This window comes from Salmo salar, chromosome ssa17 (assembly GCF_905237065.1).
Source record: "Salmo salar chromosome ssa17, Ssal_v3.1, whole genome shotgun sequence".
NCBI classification, from domain to species: domain Eukaryota; kingdom Metazoa; phylum Chordata; class Actinopteri; order Salmoniformes; family Salmonidae; genus Salmo; species Salmo salar.
Window position 1 is genome coordinate 32,991,049 of NC_059458.1, and position 12,587 is coordinate 33,003,635.

At 43.2% G+C, this 12,587-nt stretch overlaps 1 long non-coding RNA gene across 2 annotated transcripts in view; it reads left to right on the forward strand.

The window, feature by feature from the left end:
* The window catches only part of LOC106609070 (uncharacterized), a 30,936-nt gene that overhangs the window by 14,011 nt on the left and 4,338 nt on the right, over positions 1-12,587 (forward strand). The window contains exons 4-8 of one of the 2 annotated variants that reach the window (XR_006760072.1): positions 2,689-2,846; positions 3,546-3,763; positions 4,011-4,066; positions 5,745-5,876; positions 6,116-6,255. This is a non-coding gene — a long non-coding RNA (uncharacterized lncRNA). The remainder of the gene's footprint in view (positions 1-2,688; positions 2,847-3,545; positions 3,764-4,010; positions 4,067-5,744; positions 5,877-6,115; positions 6,256-12,587) is intronic. The other variant, XR_006760071.1, reaches the window with a different exon arrangement.

The following is a 12,587-nucleotide window of genomic DNA, read 5'->3' on the forward strand; positions in this document are numbered from 1 at the left end:
TCTCACTCACATGACTCACTCCCCCACCACTCACTCAATTTCATTGTTAAGGGCTTTATTGGTATAGGATACATATTGCTAACATTGCTAAAGCAAGTGAAGTAGATAATAAACAATAACAAATTAACAGTAAACATTACACTCACAGAAGTTCCAAAAGAATAAAGACATTGCAAATGTCATGTCTATATACAGTGATGTTAAAATAGTCTCTCTCGTTCACTCAGCAACAGGCTGCCTCACTGCCTGATAGTCAGCAGCAGCAGGTCACAGTGAAATATATTTTAAAGAAATGTTAAAGTAGCTCAACCTGCGACCAATACATTTTACCCGCGACATCGTTTTCTACAGCCCAATTTAGAAGGAAAACCACGTAGCAACCATGCTGCTGGTAGAGGGCGGCTTGATTATTTTCAGAACAATGGCTTGATGTGACTGATGTGCAACGTATGAATAAGATATTTACCAGAAGTGACCAACATTGTTTGATGTTTTGTGTTTCTGTTTGAACCCATTAATCTGAATATTAGTCAGAGAGAGAGCGAGATAGAAACAGGGGAATTTTGTCAGACCTGGGCCCTGACAGTAGATCTCAGTAAGACAAAAATAATGGTGTTCCAAAAAAAATTCATTTGCCAGGACAACAAACAAATTCCATCTAGACACCGTTTCCCTAGAGCACACAGGAAACTATACATACCCTGGCCTAAACATCAGGACCACAGGAAACTATACATACCCTGGCCTAAACATCAGGACCACAGGAAACTATACACACCCTGGCCTAAACATCAGGACCACAGGAAACTATACACACCCTGGCCTAAACATCAGGACCACAGGAAACTATACATACCCTGGCCTAAACATCAGGACCACAGGAAACTATACACACCCTGGCCTAAACATCAGGACCACAGGAAACTATACATACCCTGGCCTAAACATCAGGACCACAGGAAACTATACATACCCTGGCCTAAACATCAGGACCACAGGAAACTATACATACCCTGGCCTAAACATCAGGACCACAGGAAACTATACATACCCTGGCCTAAACATCAGGACCACAGGAAACTATACATACCCTGGCCTAAACATCAGGACCACAGGAAACTATACACACCCTGGCCTAAACATCAGGACCACAGGAAACTATACACACCCTGGCCTAAACATCAGGACCACAGGAAACTATACATACCCTGGCCTAAACATCAGGACCACAGGAAACTATACATACCCTGGCCTAAACATCAGGACCACAGGAAACTATACATACCCTGGCCTAAACATCAGGACCACAGGAAACTATACATACCCTGGCCTAAACATCAGGACCACAGGAAACTATACATACCCTGGCCTAAACATCAGGACCACAGGAAACTATACACACCCTGGCCTAAACATCAGGACCACAGGAAACTATACATACCCTGGCCTAAACATCAGGACCACAGGAAACTTCCACAAAGCTGTGAACAATCTGAGAGACAGGCAAGGAACATGTGCCATCAAAAGGAACATAAAATTTGGCATACCAATTAGGATCTGGCTAAAAATACTTGAATCAGTTATAGAACCCATTGCCCTTGATGGTTGTGAGGTCCGCTCACCAACCAAGAATTCACAAAATGTGATAAACACAAAATCCTGCAAACCTATCACCATATAATGCATGCAGAGCAGAATTTGTCCCATACCCGCTGATGATCAAAATCCAGAAAAGAGCAGTTACAAGGAAACAAATCAATCAACTATAAAGAGATTAACCTGGAGATGAGTCCCCTAAGTAAGCTGGTCTTGGGGCTCTGTTCACAAACAAACAGAGCCCCAGGACAGCAACACAATTAGACCCAACCAAATAATGAGAAAACAAAAAGATAATTACTTGATACATTGGAAAGAATTTACAAAAAAACTGAGTAAACTAGAATGCTATTTGGCCCAAAACAGAGAGTACATAGTGGCAGAATACCTGACCACTGTGACTGACCCAAACTTAAGGAAAGCTTTTACTATGTACAGACTCAGTGAGCATAGCCTTGCTATTGAGAAAGGTCGCCGTAGGCAGACCTGGCTCTCAAGAGAAGACGGGCTATGTGCACACTGCCCACAAAATGAGGTGGAAACTGAGCTGCACTTCCTAACCTCCTGCCAAATGTATGACCATATTAGAGACACATATTTCCCTCAGATTACACAGATCTACAAAGAATTAGAAAACAAACCGATTTTGATAAACTCCCATATCTACTGGGTGAAATACCACAGTGTGACATCACATCAGCAAGATTTGTGACCTGTTGCCACAAGAAAAGGGCAACCAGTGAAGAACAAACACCATTGTAAATACAACCCATATTTATGTTTATTTATTTTCCATTTTGTACTTTAACTATTTGCACGTCATTATAACACTGTATATAGACATATGACTTTTGAAATGTCTTTATCCTTTTGGAACTTTTGTGAGTGTTTACTGTTCATTTTTTTTGTTTATCTATTTCACTTGCTTTGGCAATGTTAACATATGTTTCCCATGCTAATGAAGCCCCTTAAATTGACAGCGATGATGTCATTGTTTATGGTACAGTTTTCTTCACCTCCCCAGGTAGAAAGAGGAAGGACATCAGTGTTGTTATTCAGATAGTCTTGTCTGTTATCTTCCCATCTCTCTAGACTGTCCACCAAGCCAGCAGGGCTCCTCCACCAGAGAGATGCCCAGAGGGGGCTGAGGCCAGAGCTCTCCACCCAGTCTCCAAGGAGAGCACCATGCTCAGCTTCAGCCTGGAGATGAGACGAGAGGACGACCTGGATGACCTGGATGACCTGGAGAGGTGGGCTGAATCAGTCAACCAACCAACTAGTCAATCAATCACTCAGTCAGTTAACCAATCAGTCAGTCATCCATGAACCGTTTTTGTACATAGTCCCCACATTTTAGGGGACCAAAGGTATTGGGACAAATTTACTTAACTTTTTACTACTTTAATACATATTCAAGTATTTGGTTTCCTAGCACGTAATGATTACATGAAGCTTGTGACTCTACAAATTTGTTGGATGCATTTGCTGTTTGTTTTGGTTGTTTTAGATAATTTTGTGCCCAATAGTAAATAATACATTAGCTGTATTAAATCTGACAGTCTGCAATTTAACCTCAGTCATTGTATCATTTCAAATCCAAAGTGCTTGAGAACAGAGTCAAACCCGCCCAAAAATATGTCACAGTCCAATATTTTTGGAGCTCACTGTATATTCCACGCATATTATATTTTGTGTATAATGTATTTTAATGTTTCCCAAACTCGGTCCTGCCCCCCCACCCCAGCACTACACAGCTGATTCAAATAACCAACTCATCATCAAGCTTTGATTATTTGAATCAGCTTTGTAGTGATATGGTAAAAGCCAAAACGTTCACCCAGGGGGGCCCCCAGGACCGAGTTTGGGAAACCCTGTTTTAATGGACCACTGGCCTCACACAAATCTCCATAACAATGTATAATAACGTCATGTATCGTCCCTGAATAAAGTGACTCCTATCGCCCTTTGGAAGACCTCACGGAAGAGGAAGTCAACAAAGCCGATGGTGAGGTTGACGGTCTGTTCGTGGTTGCCATGACGAACACCAGAATCTCCGTGGTGAGGGGGCGTGGCTGCGGTGACGGGAGCTCTTGTCACAACTGTGGCAAGTCGGATTGTAACTTCAACGAGGTTGTCATGGTCGCAGAGTCCAGCAAAATCACACTGGGTAAGACTGATTATTATTCTATATTTTTAAGCAGTGGGGGAAGTTCCTAGCCCACTTGTATTTTTGACTTGCTTTTAATTGATAGGACAGTGAGTAGAGGGGACAGGAAAGACAGGAGAAGATTGTGTTCAATAGATAGTGGGATGGTTTCGTACCTAGGCAGACACGATACATGATCACTGGGGAGTGGCAGCATATAACCACAAGCTAGACTACAGCAGGCCACCCTTTATTTTCATTTAACCAGGGTGTACCCTGGGTATGTTCTGGTGCTTACTTCAACAGATTCAACACGTCTGGTTGGTAAGTTGGCTATTCCTTTTATTAATAGTATCAGTACTGCCACCCGAGCAGCGCTTCTGTAGCATTTTATTCTACTGTTCCTACTGGTTTTTGCCTGGCATTTAAGAAGACATTGTATGGTGACAACAGATACTTTCTGTTATTACTTACTCAGCTCTACCTGTTTCCAAATCGTGGGCAATTGCGGTGCTTGTAGAAACAATCATATTTTATTACAGTATAATTACAATTTATTTAACTCTAACTGGTTCCAAATCGTGGCTAGTGGTGCTTATAGAAACTATCATATTTTCATATTTATTACTGTGAATTAACCATTTCATCACATAATTTGAGTAAATACAGGTTCGTTTGTGTAATGTAAAATACACTTCCTTCATTACCCCCACTATCTCCCATGACCATTCCAACAGAGAAGTGAAACCCTGGTCATGAATACTGTATCACAATCACCATGTCCACGTATTTATAAACTAGACTGGATCCTTTCCACATCTCCTCTACATAGTTATAAACTAGACTGGATCCTTTCCACATCTCCTCTACATAGTTATAAACTAGACTGTGTCCTTTCCACATCTCCTCTACATAGTTATAAACTAAACTGGATCCTTTCCACATCTCCTCTACATAGTTATAAACTAGACTGGATCCTTTCCACATCTCCTCTACATAGTTATAAACTAGACTGGGTCCTTTCCACATCTCCTCTACATAGTTATAAACTAGACTGGATCCTTTCCACATCTCCTCTACATAGTTATAAACTAGACTGTGTCCTTTCCACATCTCCTCTACATAGTTATAAACTAGACTGGATCCTTTCCACCTCTCCTCTACATAGTTATAAACTAGACTGGATCCTTTCCACCTCTCCTCTACATAGTTATAAACTAGACTGGATCCTTTCCACATCTCCTCTACATAGTTATAAACTAGACTGGGTCCTTTCCACATCTCCTCTACATAGTTATAAACTAGACTGGGTCCTTTCCACATCTCCTCTACATAGTTATAAACTAGACTGGGTCCTTTCCACATCTCCTCTACATAGTTATAAACTAGACTGGGTCCTTTCCACATCTCCTCTACATAGTTATAAACTAGACTGGATCCTTTCCACATCTCCTCTACATAGTTATAAACTAGACTGGGTCCTTTCCACATCTCCTCTACATAGTTATAAACTAGACTGGGTCCTTTCCACATCTCCTCTACATAGTTATAAACTAGACTGGGTCCTTTCCACATCTCCTCTACATAGTTATAAACTAGACTGGGTCCTTTCCACATCTCCTCTACATAGTTATAAACTAGACTGGGTCCTTTCCACATCTCCTCTACATAGTTATAAACTAGACTGGATCCTTTCCACATCTCCTCTACATAGTTATAAACTAGACTGGGTCCTTTCCACATCTCCTCTACATAGTTATAAACTAGACTGGGTACTTTCCACATCTCCTCTACATAGTTATAAACTAGACTGGGTACTTTCCACATCTCCTCCACTCTTAGCACCATGGGTTTATTTCACTTGTGTAGCTTCACCAATGCTCTGCCGAGGGTCCCAAACAATGACATCATCCAAACGACGAGCTTGTTGAGGTATGTTTCCTCATCTTCATTGTATTTTCTGATGGCCATTTTGTCTGTTTGTTTCTCTCTTTGTGTTCAGTGTCTCGAGGAATGGGCAACTTGGAAAAAGTACAACAGTTGGACAACATCTTTATTGAAAACTATTTATACCGCACGTACCTTCGGCATACAGGTTGGATGTGGAGTATTCCTAGTTTGTCACCAACTCCAGGTTTGTTATAGAATAATGTGTTTTTGTATTATGCCGTCGATTTCTTATTCTTTTATCATGATAAAAAATATAGAACTGTGTTTATTAAACATTGCAATGGCAATTATGTGTAAATATTAACTTGATGATGGACAGTCTAAACTGTATAGACTACAGACTGTGAATGCTAACTTTATCCCAATGTTTTTTTGTTACTATGGTAATAACTGATTACTGATTTGTTGATTGATTTATTCCAGAGAAGATCACCATCTATCACTACAAGTCTGACTGTGTGGACGGAGAGTTTCGGGGGGTCCCTGTGGTCCTCAACTTCACCAGCTCTAACTGTTTCCTCAAGTGTGTTAAGGACGGAGAGAGAGTCTCTCTCTGTGTTGAGGTGAGCACATACTCTTCTGCTTTCTGCTGCTAAGACTAATGTTAGTAAGGTCCTGAAAAACGAAACGACAAAATTATAGTATCAAGTTGGGTTCTCAAATGATATATATATTTATTGCAGCGCAGCAAGGAGAGAGCGTGTGCGCCAAAACAGTACAATAGTCTCTCAATAGTACTTCCCTAAAGAGAGGATATTTCTACAGATACACAAATAACTCCTCACAAGGTTCAGGGCCTTCTAATAAACATTGGGGTTAGGTGGTTCAAGGCCCTCTAATAGACATTGGGGTTAGGTGGTTCAAGGCCCTCTAATAAACATTGGGGTTAGGTGGTTCAAGGCCCTCTAATAAACATTGGGGTTAGGTGGTTCAAGGCCCTCTAATAGACATTGGGGTTAGGTGGTTCAAGGCCCTCTAATAGACATTGGGGTTAGGTGGTTCAAGGCCCTCTAATAAACATTGGGGTTAGGTGGTTCAAGGCCCTCTAATAAACATTGGGGTTAGGTGGTTCAAGGCCCTCTAATAGACATTGGGGTTAGGTGGTTCAGGGCCCTCTAATAAACATTGGGGTTAGGTGGTTCAAGGCCCTCTAATAGACATTGGGGTTAGGTGGTTCAAGGCCCTCTAATAGACATTGGGGTTAGGTGGTTCAAGGCCCTCTAATAAACATTGGGGTTAGGTGGTTCAGGGCCCTCTAATAAACATTGGGGTTAGGTGGTTCAAGGCCCTCTAATAGACATTGGGGTTAGGTGGTTCAAGGCCCTCTAATAAACATTGGGGTTAGGTGGTTCAGGGCCCTCTAATAAACATTGGGGTTAGGTGGTTCAAGGCCCTCTAATAGACATTGGGGTTAGGTGGTTCAGGGCCCTCTAATAGACATTGGGGTTAGGTGGTTCAAGGCCCTCTAATAGACATTGGGGTTAGGTGGTTCAGGGCCCTCTAATAAACATTGGGGTTAGGTGGTTCAAGGCCCTCTAATAGACATTGGGGTTAGGTGGTTCAAGGCCCTCTAATAGATATTGGGGTTAGGTGGTTCAAGGCCCTCTAATAAACATTGGGGTTAGGTGGTTCAGGGCCCTCTAATAAACATTGGGGTTAGGTGGTTCAGGGCCCTCTAATAGACATTGGGGTTAGGTGGTTCAAGGCCCTCTAATAGATATTAGGGTTAGGTGGTTCAAGGCCCTCTAATAGATATTGGGGTTAGGTGGTTCAAGGCCCTCTAATAAACATTGGGGTTAGGTGGTTCAAGGCCTTCTAATAGACATTGGGGTTAGGTGGTTCAAGGCCCTCTAATAGACATTGGGGTTAGGTGGTTCAGGGCCCTCTAATAGACATTGGGGTTAGGTGGTTCAAGGCCTTCTAATAAACATTGGGGTTAGGTGGTTCAAGGCCTTCTAATAAACATTGGGGTTAGGTGGTTCAAGGCCCTCTAATAGACATTGGGGTTAGGTGGTTCAAGGCCCTCTAATAGACATTGGGGTTAGGTGGTTCAGGGCCCTCTAATAGACATTGGGGTTAGGTGGTTCAAGGCCTTCTAATAAACATTGGGGTTAGGTGGTTCAAGGCCCTCTAATAAACATTGGGGTTAGGTGGTTCAAGGCCCTCTAATAGACATTGGGGTTAGGTGGTTCAAGGCCCTCTAATAGACATTGGGGTTAGGTGGTTCAGGGCCCTCTAATAGACATTGGGGTTAGGTGGTTCAAGGCCCTCTAATAAACATTGGGGTTAGGTGGTTCAAGGCCTTCTAATAGATATTGGGGTTAGGTGGTTCAAGGCCCTCTAATAGACATTGGGGTTAGGTGGTTCAGGGCCCTCTAATAAACATTGGGGTTAGGTGGTTCAAGGCCCTCTAATAGACATTGGGGTTAGGTGGTTCAAGGCCCTCTAATAGACATTGGGGTTAGGTGGTTCAGGGCCCTCTAATAAACATTGGGGTTAGGTGGTTCAAGGCCTTCTAATAAACATTGGGGTTAGGTGGTTCAAGGCCCTCTAATAGACATTGGGGTTAGGTGGTTCAGGGCCCTCTAATAAACATTGGGGTTAGGTGGTTCAAGGCCTTCTAATAAACATTGGGGTTAGGTGGTTCAAGGCCCTCTAATAGACATTGGGGTTAGGTGGTTCAGGGCCCTCTAATAAACATTGGGGTTAGGTGGTTCAGGGCCCTCTAATAGACATTGGGGTTAGGTGGTTCAGGGCCCTCTAATAAACATTGGGGTTAGGTGGTTCAAGGCCTTCTAATAAACATTGGGGTTAGGTGGTTCAAGGCCCTCTAATAGACATTGGGGTTAGGTGGTTCAGGGCCCTCTAATAAATATTGGGGTTAGGTGGTTCAAGGCCCTCTAATAGACATTGGGGTTAGGTGGTTCAGGGCCCTCTAATAAACATTGGGGTTAGGTGGTTCAAGGCCTTCTAATAAACATTGGGGTTAGGTGGTTCAGGCGAGCTATAGTCTTCTGGCTCCTTATTGTAGTGGTATAAGGGACCGAGACGTCACTCCCTACATTGTCAAAGGGGTCACTTTTACCAGCATTTTCACAGTTAGTAGTGACATCATACCTGCCCTCTGTTCCGCCAGGCACTAGGCAGCACAGACATAGGGTCATAACCCATATGAAAGGTACGGCGCACAACCACAGTCAGTTTACAGGCATTCACCAACAGTGAGTCATTCCAGGACCAGATTGTGTTCACATACAGTATTGTTGTTTACCAGAGAGGTCACAATCTGTTCACCAATCACCCTTTCACTGCGAAAGGAACCAATTGCAGCATTCACCTTGACATTTACAGAGGAATGTATAATGGAGATAGCCTTCAACTGGGTGATATGGGCACGACAGACTCAGTCAATTCGTGTAACTCAGTGAGTATTTTAAGGATAGTGGAAATATACAGAACAGGTATGTTTGCTGTTAGTGACTGGGTATGTTAAGTTGTTCTAGGGAACAACGGAGCGGCAGGTAGCCTAGTGGTTAGGGCGTTAGGCCAGTAACCAAAAGGTTGCTAGATCGAATCCCTGAGCTGCCATGGTAAAAATCTGTCGTTGTGCCCCTGAACAAGGCAATTAACCCACTGTTCCTAGGCCATCATTGAAAATAAGAAGTTGTTCTTAACTGACTTGCCTAGTTAAATAAAGGTAAAATAAAGAAATGTGGCGTCGTTGGGAAAAGAGAACTTCAACACAGTAATCAATAGGGACTTTACATGTCTGAACTGTGTTCATTACCAGCTGAGGGGCTCTCCCATGTCCAGGATGCAGATGAGTTCCTTCATGAGAAACAGCTGGTGGTTTGAAATAGAACAGTGGATGTTAGACAGTGTGGTATAGCATCTGGTCATGAGTAGCGTTGCTGAAAGGTACAGGAGTGATTAGAGTCAAGCCCTCAACTTGCTGCCCTCACTGGTGACAGCTTCCCCGGGAGTCTTCCCCGGGAGTCTATCTCCAATAGGAACTTCTACCATACTTGCAAGACAGTGGAGGCTGCTGAGGGGAGAACGGCTCATAACAATGGCTGGAATGGAGCGAATGGAATGGCATCAAACACCTGAAACCATGTGTTTTTTAAAACTTTAAAAAAAAATGTAACCTTTATTTAACTAGGCAAGTCAGTTAAGAGCAAATTCTTATTTACAATGACAGCCAAACCCAGACGACGCTGGGCCAATTGTGCGCCGCCCTATGGGACTCCCAATCACGGCCGGATGTGATATAGCCTGGATGTTTGATGTATTTCATACCATTCCACTAATTCCGCTCCATACATTACCACAAGCCCATCCTCACCAATTAAGGTGCCACCAACCTCCTGTGTTGCTAGATTAAAATGGGGCCAGGAGCCGTCAACTTTGGGTGGTGTCAGTAACGACATGGGAATTTAACTGAATGGAGGTGGAGCACGTGTCGCAGGACAAGTAGTCTTCCTGGAGACCTTTGGCACTCGTGGGATCCTTATTATGTAAGAGTGAGTGAATAAAGCCTGTCTTGCTCTCGACCAGCAGTGAGAAGGGGAAGTGAGGGCCGGCGTTTGATTTCACACACCACGCCACCACATTGTTAGCTAGACTGTGAAATGGTTAGTGAGATTCCAATTTGAGGAAGAAATGTCATTCAAATGGGCCGTCCTCCAGTGACTACAATCATCTGAGAAGTTACTGTCCCAGACTAGCCAAGGATGAGTCTGGATAAAGGGGGTGGTAGAATTAAGCAGTAAGGCACAAGGCGGTGTTGTATATGGCCAATATACCATGGCTAAGGGCTGTTCTTAGGCACGACGCATCGCGGAATGCTGATTGGCTGACAGCTGTGGTATATCAGACCGTATACCATGGGTTTGACAAAACATTTATTTTTACTGTTCTAATTACTTTAGTAACCAGTTTATAATAGCAGTAAGGCACCTCAGGGTTTGTTGGATATAGCCCAGCCGCTATACCACCAGTTGCAGTGTGAAGAGACCGTAGTCATCTCCTTGGCTGTTGTCTCTGTCCTGGCTGTCATCATCTTCGCTGCCTTCTTCGGTTACCGCATGATGCACAGAGGTGGTAAACAGGGCCTTCATAACCTCAACATGATGGAGGGAGCTGGTTCTGAGAGCTCTCTGGACCTGGATAACCTCAAACAACTGGAGGTCAGACGGCTACAACTACTTCAGTTATTACAGTTATTACAACTACTACAGTTATTACAGCTACAGCCTTCCCTGTAGCTCAGTTGGTAGAGCATGGTGTTTGCAACGCCAGGGTTGTGGGTTCGATTCCCACGGGGGGCCAGCACAGAATGATATATATATTTTTTTAATTATGAAATGTAATGAAATGTATGCATTCACTACTGTAAGTCGCTCTGGATAAGAGCGTCTGCTAAATGACTAAAATGTAAATGTAATATACCACGGCTAATGACTGTATCCAGGCACTCCGCGAATCGTCGTGCTAAGAACAGCCTTTAGCCGTGGTATATTGGCCACCACCCTTTATCACATACATCAAACTCACAGGAAAAAGACAAGTCCTTTGTTTGGTTATCAATCACACATCAAACTCACAGGAGAAAGCCATCTGGTTTGCTTACTATAAGGAATTTTTTATTATTCATACTTTTGATACTTAAGTATATTTTAGCAATTCTGTTTCCTTCTCATACTTAAATATATTTAAAACCAAATACTTTTACTCAAGTAGTATTTTACAGGGTGACTCACTTTTACTATTAAGTCATTTTCTATTAAGGTTGGGTACTTTTTCCACCACTGATGTTTGGTTATCAATCACACATCAAACTCACAGGAGTTGTCAATCATAAGTTCCGGGCCCTGGTCGCTTTCCACGTGCTCAGGCACTCCCCATCTGGGAATATAGTCTCAACAGGGTTTTAGCTTCGGTGGTAGCATCATTCTTCCTAGTGGGGGCGACTTCAACCCACTTGGAGAAGGTATCTAATACAACCAAACTATATTTTGACCCTTTACCTGGTGGTAAATAGATGACATTGATTTGAAGCTTTCCAAAGGGTTCCCATGGTAGTGATCTGCTTCTCATCCCAGTAACTGGAGTGGCTGCTTTCATATTGTTTCTGACCGTTTTTAACAATTGTTTTTTCAAATTGGGACAATGCCATTCTTTCCTACACATTCCTAACATCTCTCCTTGGACACATGCGTCGTTCCATGATACTATATGTGTGCAAGATAGAGAAGGAGTATGAGTGGCGCCCCCATACAGCCGTCTGGGTGGCGCCAGACGCCGTCGTCGTCGGGTTTTCAGCCTGAAGACATCAAACACCACTTTTCAACGGTATCAGCATTGTTTTACATATTATCAGTATAAGTATGTACAGTCACCATGGGTGAGTCCTGTGAGGGGAGGAGGAACCATGTCAGCACTGGCATCCCCTTTCATAACAGAATTGGCCCCAGAAGTGTGGGCAGCACATTTAATAATAGCACCAGCGTTGGGTAACGCAGCTGCTTCTAACAATGCAGATACCGCCGCGACGTATTTATCAACGTCATAAACCCACACTGTTTCCACAACCTTCTGAAGTCGTGGCAAACACCACATGCGTGCCTTGAATCAGTATAGATTGTCACCTTACGCCTCAATCACACCGACAGCCTCATTACGTTTCAGTACACCAGAACTACATTCATTTCCAATGGAACGCTGCGTTTGCCTTGCAGCATTGCGTTACAGAGACAGTTGCAGTGCGTTCTGTGTGGTGCATATGTTGGTGTAAAACTGTATGCTTAGATGGCTTGACAGAAATGGTAGCAGAAGGTGAATGTTGAACTTTTGTTGCACACATATCCAGATGATGCTGTGTAATGTCGGTGTG